This window comes from Bos indicus x Bos taurus, chromosome 27 (assembly GCF_003369695.1).
Source record: "Bos indicus x Bos taurus breed Angus x Brahman F1 hybrid chromosome 27, Bos_hybrid_MaternalHap_v2.0, whole genome shotgun sequence".
NCBI classification, from domain to species: Eukaryota; Metazoa; Chordata; class Mammalia; order Artiodactyla; family Bovidae; genus Bos; species Bos indicus x Bos taurus.
This window is the reverse complement of record NC_040102.1, coordinates 35,581,589-35,600,511: the sequence shown is the minus strand read 5'-3', so window position 1 is coordinate 35,600,511 and position 18,923 is coordinate 35,581,589. Positions and strand designations below refer to the sequence as shown.

Here is an 18,923-nt window from a genome sequence, read left to right as displayed (position 1 = left end):
ATGCATTTTCTTCTTCTTCTACTTCTTCTTCTTTTGCTTTGTTTATTAGACCTTGGGACTTTGTAAGGAGCTTTAAAATAGAGAATGACGTAATCAGATTTGCATTGCCGCAACAATTCTCAACCTGGTGTCAAGAATGGATGCAAGAGAACGAGTGCAAAGAGCTGACTCCTTGGAAAAGACCCTGATGCTGGGAAAGATTGAAGGAGGGAAGAGAAGGGGGTGGCAGAGGCTGAGATGGTTGGGTGGCATCACTGACTCGATGGACATGAGTTTGAGTAAATTCCAGGAGTTGGTGATGGTCAGGGAGGCCTGGCATGCTGCAGTCCATGGGTTTGCAAAGAGTTGGACATGACTGAACGACCGAACTGAACTGAACTGAGAGAATGAGTGGTGTTGGGAGATGAGATAAGAGGCTGTATTATCATTCCTGGTAAGGGGTTTTCCTGGTGGCTCAGAGGGTAAAGCATCTGCCAGCAATGTGGGAGACCCGGTTCAATTCCTGGGTTGGGAAGATCCCCTGGAGAAGGAAATGGCAACCCACTCCAGTACCCTTGCCAGGAAAATCCCATGGATGGAGAAGCCTGGTAGGCTACAGTCCATGGGGTGGCACAGAGTCAGACACGACTGAGTGACTTTACTTTCACTTTATCATCCCAGGCAGGGATAATGATGACTTAGCTAGTGGTCTATATCTGGAGACAAGGAAGGTTGTTTAGGAGACAGGGATGATGGGATTTGGTCATTGATGAAACAAAGACTGGGAAAGAGACAGCGTCAAAAATGTTTTCCAGGCTTCTGGCACGAATCCTTGCATAACTGGTGCATGCCATCATTGGTATGGAGAAAACCAGAGGAAGGGCATATCTAGAGGAAAGCCATGAGTTCTCTTTTTATGATCTTGCGCAAGTGATAGCCTGTGAGTTTCAGGTTTTTATCTGTAAACTGGGAATGATAATTTTAGGCTTGTTGAGAAGATCAAATGAGATCACACATGCAGAAGAGCTGTGTGAGTCTGAACGCACAGTTCAAAGTAGGATCTTGCTACTGTCACAGAGACAGAAGGGATAGAGGGGAGAAACAGAAGGTTGATAAGCTGAAGGGGTAAAAGGACAAGTTGACCTTGAGCCAAATCCCTCTAGTCTTTTTGGGAAAAACCAGTGAGGGAGGCAGAGCCTCCCTTGAGACCTCATCTGAGATGTTCTTTTCTAAGCCCTGGGAGGCCCTGCTCTTTGTAACTGGTTCAGGCTGAAAGCAGAAAGCAGTTTCCACTCCTGACCACCACATTCAGGACACACTGTCTCCAGTAAGTCTTCTGTGCACCAAAATCCTTGAGATTAGACCCTGCTGGTGCAAATCTGGAGTTGGGGTGGGCGTGATGAAAGCCTGCTGCTGTGGCCTAGACAGCTCTGACCTGCTTAACATGTAACAATCTAGGCTGTTTGCTGTGCTCCCGAAACCATGGTTTCTTGGGAAGCCATCAATGACGTTTTTTATTGAAAACTATTCATTGACCTACCCTTGTCATATTCTGCAAATGAAGTTTCTGTCCATGTGGTTGCTGAGGCCAAAACCATAGGAGTCCTTAATTTCTCATCCCTTTGCCCCCACAGCCCCTCCATCACTGAGAATGACCAAATTTAACACCCCGTTCTCCGCATACCCACTGCCATGATGGCAGCATTTTCTTCCATCTGAGCTACTGCAGACACTGCCTCCTATCCAGTTCCCAAAGAGCAGCTCAGGCTACCTTTTCAAGTATGAACAGTCCACTTCACTCGTGTGCTTAAAAGTCTCCGTGGGTTTACCCTCCTCATTTAGAATAAATCCAAACTCCTTGCGATGGTCCACAAGGCCCTGAATACCATGGCATGAGAGAGGAGCAAAACCTGCCATGTTGATTTATTTTAATTATGGCATAATGAGCCCTGGGTTACTTTGAGTCACTTTTTAGGTCTTGGTGGGTCTGTACTAGCCTGTGCTGGTGATTTTATCTTGCTTGATCTGATAAGGCTAGAAACTTAGCAGTGATCCTTGACCAGGAGAGGGAAGTTCTCTGCATCTGCTCTAATCACCAGTGTCCCAGTGGGGGAGGGAAAGATGACGCCTTCCAGGATGGGGTGGGACTGCTCGTGTCTGACTAGCTACCTGACGAAGTTGGAATGGACAATTGCCCAATCAGAACAGATGTCAGCCAGAAACCAAGCATGTGGGCACTGGTGTCTGCTGGTTGAGTACCAGGCGCACTCATGTTCTTGACGTTCAGCCTGTCTGCCTCTGTTTGGTTCCTCAAACTGAGAAACTGATTACCTTTGAGCATTTCACCAGCTGCCCCTTCTACCGGGCATTCTCACCCTCCAGCTTCTGGGCAGGCTTAAACCTCCCTGTCCCTTAGGCCCCAACCCCCAGTTTAAAAGGTCTCCAGTGGCCCTCCATCTAGAGTGCTCCCCACCTGTGATGACCTACCTGGCCGTCTCATTTCTCCCTGCTTGTAGATGCCTGTCCCTCTCTGATAGCATGAAGGCTGCAGAAGAGGGCATTCAGCCGGTGGATGTATCCCAGGGCCTGGAACAGTGTCTGGCAGAGAGCAGGCCCTTGGCAATCGTGGCTGGATGATAAGCCAGTTGGTGGCACTTCCCAGGAGTGGAGCCATGTACTTGGCGGGGGCCTGGCCTGGGAGGAGATGCTCACAGCTGCGGTGCCCAGGGCGTGGACAGGTTGGTGGACAGTGTGGGCTGAACGTGGAGCCCCCCTCATTGTTACAGGATGGACAGCTGACCTGGGTCTCAGGAAGAAAAGCATGACAGGGAGCTGCTTTTACATTCCTTTCATCCTAGGGGCTGTGAGGATAAGAGGTCGGTGGGCTCACTCGGAAAAGTTAATTCCATCTACCCATCTGCTGTTTGAATTTTGCCTTTAAAAACTTTTGGTACCAATTCCAATGGTGGGAGTAAGGGGGTCTCCCCGCATCAGCAACCATTCTCCAACAAGATCTGGTTGTCCCGTGAGTCAGCTCACGTCTGACCTTGCCTTCTAAGAGAGCATCAGATCCCACAGGTTAGGGGGCTAAGCCCACCCGCCCCCTTCAGACCCAACTGCAAGTCCTCACTGACCCCTCTGCTTCTCACTGACCTGTTACAGATCGGAGGCTCCCGGGACCCCCTGCCTGGCGACGTCCATTTACCAGAGCAGCTCACAGAACTGAGAGAGACACTGAGTTATTAGAATGTTTACTCGCTAAATAGTGTCCAGCCCTTGGCGACCCCATGGACTGTACCCCACCAGGCTTCTCTGTCCATGGGTTTTTCCAGGCAAGTATAGTGGAGTGGGTTGCCATGCCCTCCTCCAGGGGATCTACCCAACCCAGGGATTGAACCCAGGCCTCCTGCTTGGCAGGCAAATTCTTTATCATTGAGTGACCTGGGAAGCCCCTAGTTACTAGATTACTGGTTCATTATAAAAGGAACAGCTAGATGGAGGAGGTGCTGAGGGTGAGGTGTGGTGAAGGGCACATCCACTCCCTCTCTGGGTACCATTCTCCCCACATCATGATGCGTTCATCATCCTGGCCACTCTCCAACTCAGTCCTTGGGGTTCTTATGGAGGCCTCATCAAACAGGCACCATTGATTCAATTATTGGCCATTGGCGATCAATTCAAGCTTCAGCCCCTCTCCCCTCCCCAGAGGTCGGGGTGGGACTAAAAGGTCCAACCCTCCAATCATGTGATTGCTTCCCCTGGCAACCAGTCCTCATCCTATGGAGGCATCCCCAAAGTGACGTCCTTAACATAATAAAAGGCATTTTTAAGGCTCTCATCTCTAGGAAATTCCAAGGGTTTTAGGAACTGCTAGAACCAGGACAAAGACTATATACTTATTGTAAATCAGAGTATCAGCCCTGCAAGACGATTAACAAGCACAAAGTCACTTGATCGTGTTGACTGGTTTAACAACCCCTTCAGTTCAGTTCAGTTCAGTTGCTCAGTCGTGTCGGACTCTCTGCGACCCCATGGACTGCAGCACACCAGGCCTCCCTGTCCATCACCAACTCCTGGAGCTTGCTCAAACTCATGTCTGCTGAGTTGGTGATGCCATCCAACCATCTCATCCTCTGTTGTCCCCTCTCCTCCCACCTTCAGCAGCCCCTTAGATGGCAGTGAAGAGTCTTTACCCTTCTTCCTTTCCGTGCATCTCCTACGTGGACCCCAGGTTCCCTTCTAGAAAGAGCTGCTTTTCCTCAAGTCCACACTCGGCTTTCCAGGACCAGTCCCTGCGAGCTCAGCACCAGACCTCCCACCCTGGCATTGGAGGTCCAGCCGACTGGGCGGGAAGGGCCCTGGGCTTTGGGCCATCTGACCCTGACTTAACATCGCGGCCCATCCCGGTCCCGCTGCGGGGCTGCGTCACCTCTGGGGGTCTCCCTTTCCGTAACGGCGAGAAGGACAGCGGTGCTGAAGTCACCTGGTGTGGGCTCTGAGCTCTCCTGCCTGAAACACCCAGCGGTGGCTGTGGAGTGGAGGATGGTCAGCACCTTCCGGCTCTGAGCTTCTTGGGAGCAGAAGTCACGCCTCCTGTTCTCTGCTCTTCTCCAGAATCTCCTGGTCATGAGCGAGGAGTTCAGTGAACCTGACTGACTGACCCACGCCCTTTCGGTCTTTTCTAGCATTTCCTACCTGATTCTGAGAAGTGGAAGCGTGCACCTTCCAGAATGGTCCCACTGCTCACTGGTTCTGCTGCCAGAGGCAGAATTGCTGGGAGGAGCCCCTTGGAAGGGCCAGGGCACCTCCGAGAGACCAGAAGGGGAGAGGCTTCTGGGGGGAGACGGGTGGGGGGCATACGAGAAGCACTGAACGGGGGTGGTTTCCTGGGAGTTTGGGGAGTTCTGAGAGCGGCATGCCATAAATGAAGAAAAAGGAATTGAATCTTTGGGAAAACGGGGCTAAAGAGGCCCAGGAGTGCAGAAGGTCCAAACCGTTTCAAACAGAAGTGAAAACAGCACTAAATTCAGGCTAAGACAGCTCTGGTGCCTGTTCCAGTCCTTTCTGAGAGGGGGTATTCATAGTACTGCCCCAAACCCCCCTCCAGTGTTTCCTGGTTCCTGCTGGAGTGTCTGAAGGGGCTGGTGTGTCCCCCAGAAGTGCCAAAACATGAGGGATGGATGGGGTCGTGGATGGGGTGCGGCTGGTTACACAGGACCAGCCTGTGAGCGAGAAGCTTCCGGACTGCTCAGAGCTTCTCTGAGACACGCTCCGTCCCTCCACAAATATTATTTTTGAGCAGGAAGGCCTTTGGCAAGCACTGGTCTGCAGTACACGTTCTGTTGCAGGGAGAGTTGAAGGCTTTAGTCCGGAGGTACTAAACTCCAAACTTGTAGCAAAGTCGGAAACAGCCCCCTGTCTTGGAAGGCAAGTGCAGACTTTTGAAGATTGACTTCCTACTTGGCATCAGGCCTGGCTTAAATCATGAAGGGACAACGTTCAGCCCAGAAGAAGCTCTTATTCCTCTGCCCTCTCCTTTCCTTCCCCTGCCCCATCCCACCTCCTCCCCTCTCCCGCTGCCCCTACTTTTCTGCACATTCATGTTTCTATCCATCCTCAAAAAGGATCTGAAGCCTGGCCTGACTCAGGTTTAAGTGACTGATAACAGCTTATCTCCATGAGATTTGGCTTGAATATGGGCCACAGCTTTCAGTTAAGGAAGGGACGTGTGGGTGGTATTTTATTTTATATTGCGGGTGGTATTTTAATCAGACTCTGACGCTGAAGACCTGATCCTTTCAAAGATGAGAAGAGATTTAGTGATTCTTTAGTCTTGGGTTCCAAGATAAGGATCGTTTGATCAGCCTGGAGGACCCCAGAGTCTGTCTTGTCACAACATACCTTGGTCATTTGAAAAGGGTGATCCAAGAGCCAGACTTTGAGAAAAAACGACCTAGTTCTGCATTTGACTGGTGAGAATCAACCGTGGGTGCGATGGTGGACAGAGAATGTCGGCCGCCATGTTAGCAAACAAAGGATGTTGCGGCCATCAAGCCATCAGCCACTGCAGCTGCCCGCCTCTGACCCTCTGCCCTGCACCCTGAGGGGATTTAGGATGCAGAAAAATAAGATAGGTCTACATCTAAGGGATCATTTCAATGCGTTCAAGCTTTTGCATCTTCCCATGCAGTGAAAAGTGTGAAATTTATTACTTGAGATGCTTGATTTCCTTTAATCTTTTGATAGTCCAACTACCTGATTTTTTTTTTTTTTTTGCTAAATCTCCAGTATATCCTGGCTCCTCCCTTACCTCTTTGTGCTTTATTTCACAGAATGAAACACAGCTCTCCATTTTCAGGTGGTGCATTTTTTTTTTTTTTCAGTTGACAGTTCCCTCCTGCCCCTGGTTTCAGTACCAGGGCAGGTCCTGGGGTGGGTCACAGCGGTAGCTGCTTCAGCCAAACCCCCAGCACCTGCCACTCAGTGATTCTTTTTTTTTTTTTTTTTAATGCCCGCCCCCATCCCCCACTCAGTGATTCTTGAGGGTTTCAAATCACGGATGTCTTTTATTTTAAAGGGCTATCCAAGGAGAACATGAAGCACAGCCATCTGCCAGCCAGCCTGCAGGGGACAAGCCCAGGTCCAAGCTGGTCCCTGTGGACTTCACCCACGGGACACAGAAGGGACCAAATTCTCTCCCTTGACATCGAGGGGCTCTGCACACCTGCCCCCTGGGACTCCTGCCCACCACCCACCGGGATCTAGAGTGACTTTGATCAGCCAGGTTCCTCCGCAAGGCCCCAGCTTCTTCTCTAGAGCTTTGAGCTTTTCTAGCTAGACAAGAATTTCCTTCTCAGACAGGTCCCACATAAAAACCAAAGCTCCCACATCCAGTCCTGGTTGAGAAGGAAAGTCTTTCTTAGGCCAGAGGGAGAGAGTCAAAGCTGGAAAGCAGACACTGCCTCCCACAAGTTCATAGCAACCAGCCAGAAGTGGCATTAACCTATTATTTGAATATAAAGCCCCAATCTTTTCATGGCTCTGAAATAGCCCTGTTCTCTGGCTACCTGCGGGATGGCTCTTCGCAGGAAAACTGGCCTGGAGGAAGGGAGAAGGGACCCCCACCATGAAACACCAGCGTGCTGGGCAGGAGGTTACTGTTGACCTCTCCTCATGACCTGCGTAGTGTTAGCAGAGCAGGGAATCTCTCTCTCTCACCTTTCTCACCCCGTCCTTTCTTCTTTGTAGTTTTACGCCTTCTTCTACTGGGAAGTCCACGCGTCTGCCAACAAGAGGTCTGGGTGCGTATGAGAATGGCTCCCACATCACCTGCAAAAGTTTTTGCACTTAATTCCCCAACGTGTTTTCGAGAGAAGTGGCATTATCCTCAACCTCCGGATTAGGAGACTGAGGCTTCGAACAGTTCACCATCAGCATATCCAAGGTCACCAGGCTGGTTGGCAGGAAGGGGTGGAAATTGAGCCTGAACTTGCGAACTGCAATGCTTCTCTTCTCCCTAGGAGATCACAGCCCAGTGGCAGGTCCGTAAGAATAAAATATCTCAGCACCATGGTGACTGCCTCATTTGCCAAAGAGAGGGATGACATACTCATTGCATCTTTGCAGGCCAAGGAGGCTGTTTAGGAAGTTAACCAAGGAGGGGAGGGGGAACAGGGAAAAAGAACCAAAACACCCCGAGGAGTGCGCAGAGAGGGGCCAGAGAATCTACTCTGGGGCACAGAGTAGGTGCTCAAGGTACACATGTCAGCCGGATGGCTGAAATTCTAAAGCCAATGGGATCAAAATCTATGAAGCTGATGGGAAGAAGAGACAGAAGACTTTCTGGAATATCCAGTTTAGGGAGGAAAATAAATTTGCATGTTGTGACTCCATAAAAAAATAACCAGGGCCAACATCTGCCTTGGAGGCCAAGGTCAAATAGAAGAACCAGAACCTTTTCTCTTCCCCCATCACCACCTGCCCCGCCCCTGCCCCGACTCCAGGGGCTGAGTGAGCTGCCTGCCCAACCTTGAATTCTAAATCCAGTCTTAACTTTATAAAGTTTCCATCTCCTCCCTCTTCAGCTCTGGCGCATTCTGTTTTCTGCTTTGAGGGAGTCACCAGCTTGATAGACTACAGGAAACCTGTTTGAATTTTATATTCAATTTATAGGGTTCTGGTTCTAAGAGTGTCTCAGGCATCCATGGTGAAGGCTGCTAAATGGGCCACGTAGTCCATTTGGAGATGACGCATCCTGGCTTTTGCACGTCGGTGTGTGCCTTCCTTCTGGCTTCTGTGTTTGTACAGGGGGACGGAGCGGGGACACGATTTTGGTGACGTGTAAGTGTGACCAATCCTCCAGGAGAGAAGGACCTTCTTTCTGAGTTCTGGCAGCGTGGTTTCTTGTAGGTTTCTGCAGCCCCTGGTTCCTTGCCCAGGGCTTTGAGTCTGGCCTCCAAAGGCAGGGCAGGACTTTGTGATCCCAGGTCCTGACTCTGACCTCACACCTCCTTGGGAAGAATCACAAGCCTTTTCAGACTGCTCTGTGACCTTTTAGAAGGATTGAAGGTCTCGGTGCACACCGGGGTTCCTCTGTCTGCTTGGCCCTCCTGCCACCCTGGCAGGCAATCTTGATTAATCTCCTCCTCTGGTCTGCAGCTGGCAGGCTCTTTCCCCATCAGGAGGGCAGATTTTCCTGACCTTTTCATTAAATCTGCACTGCATTGCCTCGGCTGCCTCCTCTTGCTCAGTTGAGGCAAAGGATTTGAAGCTGATCACCACCACATACACCCCACCATCCTCCTTCTGCCTCCAGACACGGCTTCATCTTTGCCCTCCATCCTCAAGGCCTGAGTCAGCATGCCCTGCTGGACCCACCAGGAGAAGATCCTCCTTCCCCTTTGAGCATCACAGCATGTAGAGCTTTGGACAGTCACTTGATGCGTATTATATCTTGGCAGCCAGGAGCCCAGTGGTAAACAGATAGCACACTGAAGTTGGGTAATTTCATAATATTCATGAATATTTAATACAGGAACTTCTACAAAGGTGTGGGAAGAGAGTAGGAGAGGCGTGAAAGTGTAGATCCCCAGTGCTGGCATCCGGGGATGTCTTATCCACCTCTGTGCTTGAAGGAGTGAGGGCAGGTCAGTACCAGGACCAGCTGGGCTGGACCTTTGTTAGAGGGAAGTGTTCAGTTTGCAAAGACCTCTTGGGTCGAACATGGGAGAGCAAATGTCCTGATCTAAAAACAGGAGGGAAGGGGGCAGGGCACAACCTTTAAAAACAATGACATAGCCCAAAGGTATGAATAAACTGATTAGAATCAAATAGGTCTAAGGCAGCAGATGAGTTAACTTCCACTAGACCTTGAGCCTTAGTACAGGCTCAGTGTAATACATTGGCAAGCTAAATCACACACCCACAGACGCCATGCGAAGTTCCAAGGGTCAAAAAGAGGGCAGTGGCCCAATTTCTGGAAATCTCCACTCCTTCCCCCCAAATAGATGGAATACTCCTCCCACTCATTAGCCTACGAAATTACCCACCCTCAATGGCACCCCACTTCAGTGCTCTTGCCTGGAGAATCCCATGGGCAGAGGGGCCTGGTGGGCTGCAGTCCATGGGGTTGCTGGGAATCGGACACGATTGAGCAACTTCACTTTCCCTTTTCACTTTCATGCATTGGAGAAGGAAATGACAACCCACTCCAGTGTTCTTGCCTGGAGAATCCCAGGGACGGGGGAGCCTGGTGGGCTGCCATCTATGGGGTCACACAGAGTCAGACACGACTGAAGCAATTTAGCAGCATCAGCATAAAAACGGACAACCCCAAATTCTGCGGCTTCTTGCCTTCCAAGATGGTCCATATTCTGTCTGTGACGTGTGTTTCTCTCTAAATACATTCACTTCTTACTCATCCATTTGTCTCTCACTGAATTTTTTCTGCAGTGAGACATCAAGAACCTGAGCTTCCTGAAGTCCTGACACCAGGTTTGTGATTTAGTTGGAAGATCATGGGTTCAAGTCCCAATCTGGGTTACACAGTTTCAAGCTTACTGCCCTCCTTCCTCCCAACCACTGTTGAATCCATCCGGAATTGAGAGGACATGAGCCTGCTGTGTGGTTCAAGAAGTAGGTCCTTGACTATGCCTCCTGAGCCAAGATCAGTTTTGTGGGTCTACTTTCCTCAAGGCTAAAATAAAAAGATTTGCTTAGATTAGTGCTTAGTAGGCTATGGTCTAGGGCCAGGTCTACCCACTGCCTGCTTTTGTAAATAAAGGTTGCCTGGGACACAGCCGCGCTCCGTTTCCCCATATTCTCTATGGCAGCTTTCTGACTATAGAACAGAACTGAGTAGTCCCAGATAGAGACCAGGCCACTCCCAAACCCAAAACACTGACTACCTGGACGTTGACAGAAATGTTTGGTGAGTTCTCACTGGATGAGTTCCAAGGCCCCTCTGGTTGTAGGGATCGGTGGTGAAGTGTCATGCTTTAGATGGCTTAGCATCTCACCTGTCTACACCATGGTGGGGGGATGTGGATGCCCCCTGACCTGCCTGGAGGCTGCCTGCAGCCGGTCGCCATGGCCCCCCAGCCCTGCTTCAGGGGCTCTGGCCAAGGAGAGTTGGTGGCAGGCGGGTAGGTTGTAAGTGCTACTCACCCATTAGGCTCCCCCAGGCAAGCTCAGTGGAGAAGGGATGGAGTTGAGGTGACTAACCAACACGGGCTGTCTCCAGCAAGATGGGAAATTGAGCCTCAGCCCAAATTTATGGGCTGCCTCTGCTCTCTTACCACCCCCCTCCCCACTCCCCTGCCACCACCAACCACCGCCTTCTTCCCCACTCCCTGACATCCCTTCCAGAATCAACTGTTTGCACTCAAGCCTTTGTCATAGGCTGCCTTGCGGGAAACCCAGATGAAGACTCGCTATCTGTGGCCCGGATGCGCTGGTAGTTAATATACATGTTGTTCTCATCGGCAGTCATGTGTCTTCCATTACTGACCATATTCTAATCCAAACAATGACGTTGGAAATTTTAGCTAATTTAGAGAAACAAAAGCTTGCTGCCGAGAGAGTGGCCTAGGAGATAGGGTTGAGTTCTGTGAACCAGGGTATCTTGGGGACCTCGATTCCCTTATCTGTACGTTTAGAGGATTGCATGGCACGATACCCTCAGTATCTGAATGTTCCCAGCGCCATGAAATTGGATCCAAGTTGTCTTGCTAATCTCGTGGCGGTAAGGAAAACCAGACATTTTCACAGTCTGAACTGCCGAGGTGTTTTGTGATAAGGGCTTGTTTTTTGTCCTTTCCTAATGTAGCAGTGGTGGGTAGGGAGGTAGTCCCCAGTGAGGGAAGACCAAGATGCAGAATTAACTACCTTGACCTCATTCTCTGGCAAACCCTCCTGTTCCCTGTCATCACCCCCTTGCCTCCCACCCCTGATCTCACCTCTCCATCCTTCTGGTACCCAGCTTACAACATCATGGTGAGCAAAGAGCAGAAAAATAATGAGTTTAATCCTATGTGCTTTGGCTTCTGAAAGTAGGAAGATTTAGCAAAGTCTGTCTAGAAAGATTCTTAAAACTTCTTGGTCACCTGGGGTGTGACTTCTATCTTTGTAAATTATACCCCTGGAGAAGGAAATGGCAACCCACTCCAGTATTCTTGCCTGGAGAGTCCCATGGAAAGAGGAGCCTGGCGGGCTACAGTCCATGGGGTCGCAACAGCAGGACACAACTTAGTAATTAAACCACCACCTCCAAGTCATACCCTTTACCCCTAAACTCAAAGAGTTGGAAGGAAATGTCTATTCACAATAAAATCAGCATAAATAAGACTTAGGTATAATAAATATCATCGCTATAATAAACATCAGATGTAAATATTTATTAAGAACCTATTGTGTACCCCTCGGAGAAGGCAATGGCACCCCACTCCAGTACTCTTGCCTGGAAAATCCCATGGACGGAGGAGCCTGACAGGCTGCAGTCCACCGGGTCGCTAAGAGTTGGACACGACTGAGCGACTTCACTTTCACTTTTCCCTTTCATGCATTGGAGAAGGAAATGGCAGCCCGCTCCAGTTTCTTGCCTGGAGAATCCCAGGGACAGGGGAGCCTGGTGGGCTGCCGTCTCTGGGGTCGCACAGAGTTGGACACGACTGAAGCGACTTAGCAGCAACAGCAGCAGTGTACCCCTAAGAACAGGGAATACATGGTGAGTAATTGGGCAGAGACCACAGTCACTGGGTAAATAATCTCTTTAATAAGTATAACATTGCACAGGATAACAAGGGCTGGGCAGAAAGGTACTGGTAGGTGTGACATGTGTGGTGGGCGCCTGATGTCCCTCGGGGCAGGTGGAGAGGGGTCTCCTGAGGTCTGGAAGGGGCGGATATATATCAAATGTGCTGGATCCTGGGACAGACCCGTGAGTAGAGGAAGTGGACGCCAGGGTGGCCCAGGTACAGAGGCCAAGGAGAGAGTATAGGAGATGGAGCTGGAGACGCAGAGGGACAGGAGCTATCATCCATGCATTCATTCATCACTCTCATGCATTCATTAGTTCACTCACTCAGGCATTCATTCACTCACTCGTTCAGCAAATGCATATCAAATCCCTCCCACGTCTGGGCGCTCTTGTGCGCTCTGCAGCTACAGTGATAAACTTTAAGAAGCTGACATCTTTTTGGTGAAGACAGATCATGAGCAGGCAAATGCATACATATTTAATATAATTCAGGAGGGGATAAATGCCGGGGAGAGAAACAAAGCTGAGGAAGCTTAGAGGGAGCTGTGGATGAGGCGGTGGGGAGATGATTTCAGGCCCTTTTGGTCCCTTGAAGGTGATGGACCTTCTCTAAAGAGCGGCCCTGGCCTCCCAGTCGCCTTATTAAGCCAAGAAGAGCAGAGAGCAAAGTCTCTACTCATTGTGGCCAAACAGAAATGACCTAGGAAGAGCAGGATTGTAATCTTCCAGTTTAAAACATTTTTGCTTATTGATTTGCCATCCTAGAAATGCAGGACCTTGGTGAGAGGAAACACCCCAGGGAGCAGGTTTGGGGTTCAGATTCCCCAGTGGAGGGATGAGCTTGAAGGCCCTGGCCTGGCCGGAGGCAGAGAACTTCAGCCACCCTCCTCAGATAAACGGATAATCGGGAGGCAGAGGGGCTGTGGCTGATGGGCCCGACAAGCTGGCGATTTCCTTGCAGCGGGTTCTCAGGCTGGAGACCACTAGGAAGGGGGTGGGCCTCTGGGGTGTCGGAAGAGGGCATTTCCAGGCGCTAGAGGTAAGAGAGGGCCCCAAGGCCGTTTTGAGTCACTCCTGCTGACTAGACGTGAGCGGTGTGTCTGTGTCTCCACTGAGCCCAGGTCTCAGTCTGCCCCTGGCCACAGAAACTCCTTTCTCGATACCCTGGCATTTGGAAAAGCACCCCAGAGTCTTGCAGAGGAGCATGTGGTCCCTGTCGCCCCTGGAGATGCCCTGGAGTCCAATTCCCATGAAAAGGTGTGAGTCTGTGTGTGCATGCCTCACGCACATGTGTTCATGGACTAACAGATCACAGGCCAGCGCCAGAGAAGGGCGGAACCCAGTGCCTTTCCCGGGGAGCTCACGGTGTGGATGGGACCATGGACCATCCTGGTTCAGGGTAAGTCTGAGATGCTCGGAGCACGATGCACTCAGTTGCTGGGTTGGGGGGTGTCAGGGAAGGGCTTAGGGAGTGTGACCAACTGACATCTGACACAGAAGGCAGGTGTGTGTGTGCGTGTGTGTGTGTGTGTGTGTATAAAACAGAGAGAGACTGAGAAAGAGAGAAGTCTCAAATGTAAAAGCCGCCTTGGGGATCACGTGAACACCAAATAAACTCAACTTATAGATGAGCCTCGTATGCCCTGCATATTATTATGCCATTGCTGGTTTGCAGTTTGCATTTATTAAAATGTATCTTTTAAATTGTTGGTAAATGATTTAGAGCTGTACTTCTTAGTTCTTCTTTCTCACCGTTATGCTCTGTGGTCTGTGTTGCTATGACCATGGGCACAGAACATGAGGGCACACAGACCCAGGGGTGAGGTTGGAGGTGACAGCTATTCACGCCAGAGTCTCTGGGTGGGGTTGTGGTCATAGCCCCAGGTGCTGATGCGAAATCAAGATCATTCAACATCATCCGATTTGTATGCCTTCTTTAAGGAAAGGTTAGTCAAGGCTATGGTTTTTCCAGTGGTCACGTATGGATGTGAGACTTGGACTGTGAATAAAGCTGAGCACCAAAGAATTGATGCTTTTGAACTGTGATGTTGGAGAAGACTCTTGAGAGTCACTTGGACTGCAAGGAGATCCAACCAGTCCATTCTGAAGGGGATCAGCCCTGGGATTTCTTTGGAGGGAATGATGCTAAAGCTGAAACTCCAGTACTTTGGCCACCTCATGTGAAGAGTTGACTCATTGGAAAAGACTCTGATGCTGGGAGGGATTGGGGGCAGGAGGAAAAGGGGACGACAGAGGGTGAGATGGCTGGATGGCATCACTGACTCGATGGATGTGAGTCTGAGTGAACTCCGGGAGTTGGTGATGGACAGGCAGGCCTGGCGTGCTGCGATTCATGGGGTCACAAAGAGTCAGACACGACTGAGCGACTGAACTGAACTGAACTGAACTGAAGGAAAGGTTAATTGGCAAAAACAAATGTACTGGATAAGTACTTTTTTTTTTTTTTCTGATCAGTTTGCTGAGATTTTAGTGGAAAGTCTTCTAAGTCAAAGTGGCTTTAGGGGGAAAAGGTGGTAGGACTTGAGAAAAAAGTGGCTTCTGGGGCAGATGGTTCCTCTGGGTACCCTGCCCCTTTGGTTTCCACTGAAACCTTTGTAGGGAATACAAACAACTCTCCTGCCTGAATTGGGAAAGGGGAGTGGGTGGGGGCAGGTGGGGATGAAAAGAAAAAAATGTAGGGACTCGGGCACACCCAGTGGAGGTGAACGTCAGTGGTACACCCAGGTGTCTGCTTCCCTGAGCCCTCTGGTTAGAGCCTTGGTGGGCTCTGCTGAACTCCTGCTCACCTGCTTAGTGCAGAGCGCATCCTCTGAAGAGGGGTAACCAACATGCCCCGGGAAAGATGGGACAGCCCCACCTCTCCCCGCAGGAGGTGAGTTCCACGTGCTGATTTTGACTTGCCCCGGGCTCAGGTCACAGCCCCAGGCTCCCCTCCACGCAGGCTGGGGACCTGTCCATGCGGACAGCGGGAGGAGAAAGCCGCCCTCCCAGATGCTGCAGTCCTGGTGACCCGTGGAACTGTGGTGCCACCTGATGGCCAAGACAGGGAACAAGCTGGGGACTCGGGAGGGACAGGCCTGGACGGTCCCAGCCGGGGCCCCAGCTCTGGTCGGCACTGTGACTTGGCAGGTCTGACCTTGTGGTCTTGCGGTTCTCAACCTGCGGGCCACAGGACTGGGGCTCCCAGGCTCCAGAAAATATCTGAGGGACCCACTCTGTGCTGGATTCAGTAGTGTTGGTACAGTCAGGGAGTGTGTGGTGGGAGTGGTTCATCAAAGCAGAGGCTAAAAAGACTGGGCCCCAGTGAGTCTACACAATCGGAGGAGATAAGATTAACCCAGAAAAAAGATGCCCAGATGTTGCAGTTGATCGTGGGTGGGCTGGAGAGGGGAAACCACTCCCGGGGGCACTCAGAGGGGCAGTGAGTTCAGGGGCAGGGCTGCGTGGGGGGAGGAAATGGACTCGTGGTATCGTGGGGGAGGGGGAGGTGACCTACTACCCCAAAAGAGCCAACTGTGGTTCACGCCTCCTCCCTAGGCTGAATGGTCCAGCTCTTTCAGAGGTTCTTCCTGGCCTCACACACTGTCCTGGGATGCCTTTGAAGGACGGTCTAGGGGAAACCACAGCTTCTGTGGCACTGTTTGCAGGTTAAGGTCCTGAGTAGGCCGAGGGTGCAGATGAAGTTGGCTCAGATGGGGTGAGGTGAGGATGAAGAGGAAGGAGCCCCAGGCCAGCCAAGCTCCAGTCCCCGGGAGTCAGTGGTCCTGGGGATTCCGTACTGTGGGATGCTGCGGGGACCAGTGGGGGTGCAGGAGGAGCTGGAGGACTTCTTTCCCTTCTTTGAAGCCCCCTCTTCTTTCCCCAGCCCCCATCCTCCTTTCTCTCTTCCTCTCTCTTTCAAATCTCCGTCTTTACTTCTTTCCTCTATTTCTATAAAACTTCTGTGCTGGGTAAGCTCTTGAATCGGGGGAAACAAATCAAGTTTAAATTCCTTAAAAACTAGCCAGACTTTCAACTTTTGGGGGCAGTGATTACTTCCTTCTGGAAAAAAAGAAAAATTGCCAGCACCAGTCACCTCGCAGGGAATTTTGGCTGCCTTGGGCAGGATTTATACCCGGCAAGTTATCAGCATCACTGATATTGCTTCCTCCTTTCCTGGAGATGAGGGACCCAGAAGGAGAGGGAGAGAGAGAATGTCTCCAACAGGACAACTTTCAGGAGTTGATACGTAATGCCCTGCAGGTGGAGAATTCCACGCACTGAACTTGACTTGAGTTGCTTGACTGTGATGGACAGGCAGGGTAGAGAGGCGGAGAGGAGCTGCTCTGAGGATGGATTGTTTTCCTATGGTCCACGTGCGAGTCACGGGGACCTGTTCCAGGTTGCCTCCAAGGGGACCTTTCGATGTTGTGTGGTGCCCGAAGAAGGGAGCCCAAGCTGAGAGCAGAGCAGTCCGAGGGTGGAGAGTGGGGTCCACATTTGAGTGGTTCCCTTTGAAGGACCCCAGTTTGCGGAATCTCCAGAGGACCCCTGGGACCCCCATTGGAGGGTCAGCTTTCACTAACTGCTAGGCTGGAGAGCAGGAGCGCCTGCCCCCAGATGGAACTGTTCTCTGGCTCAACTCTCCTCCCTGATCCCATCCCCTCCAAACCTGGCAGGACTCAAAATCACAGCCAGTGAATTGGGACAGGGGAGTCATGAGCCGAGAAGGACAGCAGAAGGGGCTTCACCTCCCAGAGCCTGGCTGCCCATGAGCCAGAGGAGGCCCCTTCCTCGGGAGCCCCCGACCCGCCCTCTCCCTGGGTCCTGGTCATCCATCAGTCCCTGTACCCTTCCCAGAGCCACAGGAGGAGGCACGTAACTCAGATGTATCCAAAAGACTTTTTTTTCTGCCAGGAACTGGCATTTTCGTGTAGACATCAGGCCTACAAGTCAGCTGGAGATGGCTCATTGTGGTGTCAGCAACACCATGGAAATCCCGTGCAGTGCTGTCTCTGGAAATTCTCTAAATACACGCTTGGGTCTGTCCCTCTGATCGCCCCACTGGTCAGATGCTTTTCCCTTCAGTCCAACGACTTCTCCTGGTTCAGGTTGTTAACACAGACCTTTAAGGCTTACAACTGAATTCTGAGAAATGGCTCCATCACCGTGAGATCTTCACCAGTTTCCTCTTTTGTCTTTTCTGCATAGCTTGCATTCTTTGGATATCAAAGAGAGCTTTGCAAAGGCTCCAGAGACAGGCAGGCATCCCCCTTGACCAGGAGCGCACATGGCAACCGGAGCTCCGGGGCTGGAAGAGACCTGAGAGGCCGTCCTGTCCTCGCTCCATTCTACAGGAGAGGAGACCGAGGCCCCGCACTGCGGGCTTGCGTGTTTCTGAGCAGCACCCGTGGCTAATCCTGGGCACTGTCCTGTGTACCAAGTGAAGGAACCTCAGTCTGTGCCAGAAGGTGCACTTGGCGTTAAGACCTTCCAAGGAGTTTACGGCCAGTGAAGCCCCCCTGTGCTCTTTTCCTTGTGGGGGCCCAGTGTGCAATGGCTGCAAAGAGCAGCCTCCTTGGCAGTGTGTATAGCCTGTTGCCTGCATGGCTGGCCCTAAGGGACCTGGAGACAGCCCTGCCCTGTGGACATCCGTGACTGGCATGCTGTCCCCAGTCCAGGCTCCATTCAGGTGTGCGTGGTGCCTCTGAAAAGCCCCAGGGCAGAGGCCAGGGTCCACACTGGCCAAGTCCGAATGTCCATCCACACCAGGCTGTAGAACAAAGAACATGTGACTGAAGCCCCCTGCACAGCCAAGTTCAAGTTCCCTGGCCGCCAGAAGATCCACATCTCCAAGAAGTAGGGCTTTACAAGGTCGAATGAGGATGAATTTGAAAACAGGGTGGCCGAAAAGCTGCTCATTCCAGATGGATGTGGGGTCAGATATATCCCTAATGACAGCCCCCTGGACAAATGACCAGTCCTGGATGCATGAGAGCCTTGGCGCTGTCCCCTCCTTACTCACGCCCACCAGTGAATCCTACTTTCCTGTTGAAGAAAGAAAAAAAAAAGACTTCCCAAGGCGAAAACAGAATTTTATATTTTCTTTCCCACATCCACATGAAAATACTGAAGAGGCTCCTATTAGGACCAGGAAGAAAGATGTTTCCTTTTTGTTTATCTTTTTAAAATCCCCGCAGAGCTACTGATGCGAGAGACAGAAATTGCAGGACAAGGAGGCAAGGGGTCACTTTGATGCGAAGGGCTCAGAAAGCCCATCCACAAACTCTCCCTCCAGAAATCAAACCAATATTGTAAAGCGATTATCTTTCAATTAAACATAAATAAAATTTTAAAAAATTTCCCTCCAATCCCTGTGCTTGAAAAGCATAGGAAGGTAATTGGACTTTACAAGGCCATGACTTTACAAACCCTGCCTGCCTCCTCCCTTCTGCCTGGCTGGATACCACCCTTGATTTATCTGTGTGTTAAGAATCCATTTTTAGGGAGATTTTCATGGGCAGGTTTTTTTTTAAGTCTTTACTGAATTTGTTACAATATTACTTCTGTTTTATTTTATTTTATTTTTTTAGCCAGGAGGCATGCAGGATCATGTGGAATCTTAGCTTCCTGACCAATCGAACTTGCACCCCCTGCATTGGAAGGCGACGTCTTAACCACTGGACCA

General features: G+C 50.9%; 1 non-coding gene across 1 annotated transcript; it reads left to right on the top strand.

Moving 5' to 3' along the window:
- The first annotated feature begins 17,737 nt into the window (after positions 1-17,737).
- LOC113885114 lies at positions 17,738-17,872 on the top strand. The gene has a single exon (XR_003509153.1). It is a non-coding gene; the product is annotated as a small nucleolar RNA SNORA70 (small nucleolar RNA).
- Positions 17,873-18,923: the final 1,051 nt, after the last annotated feature.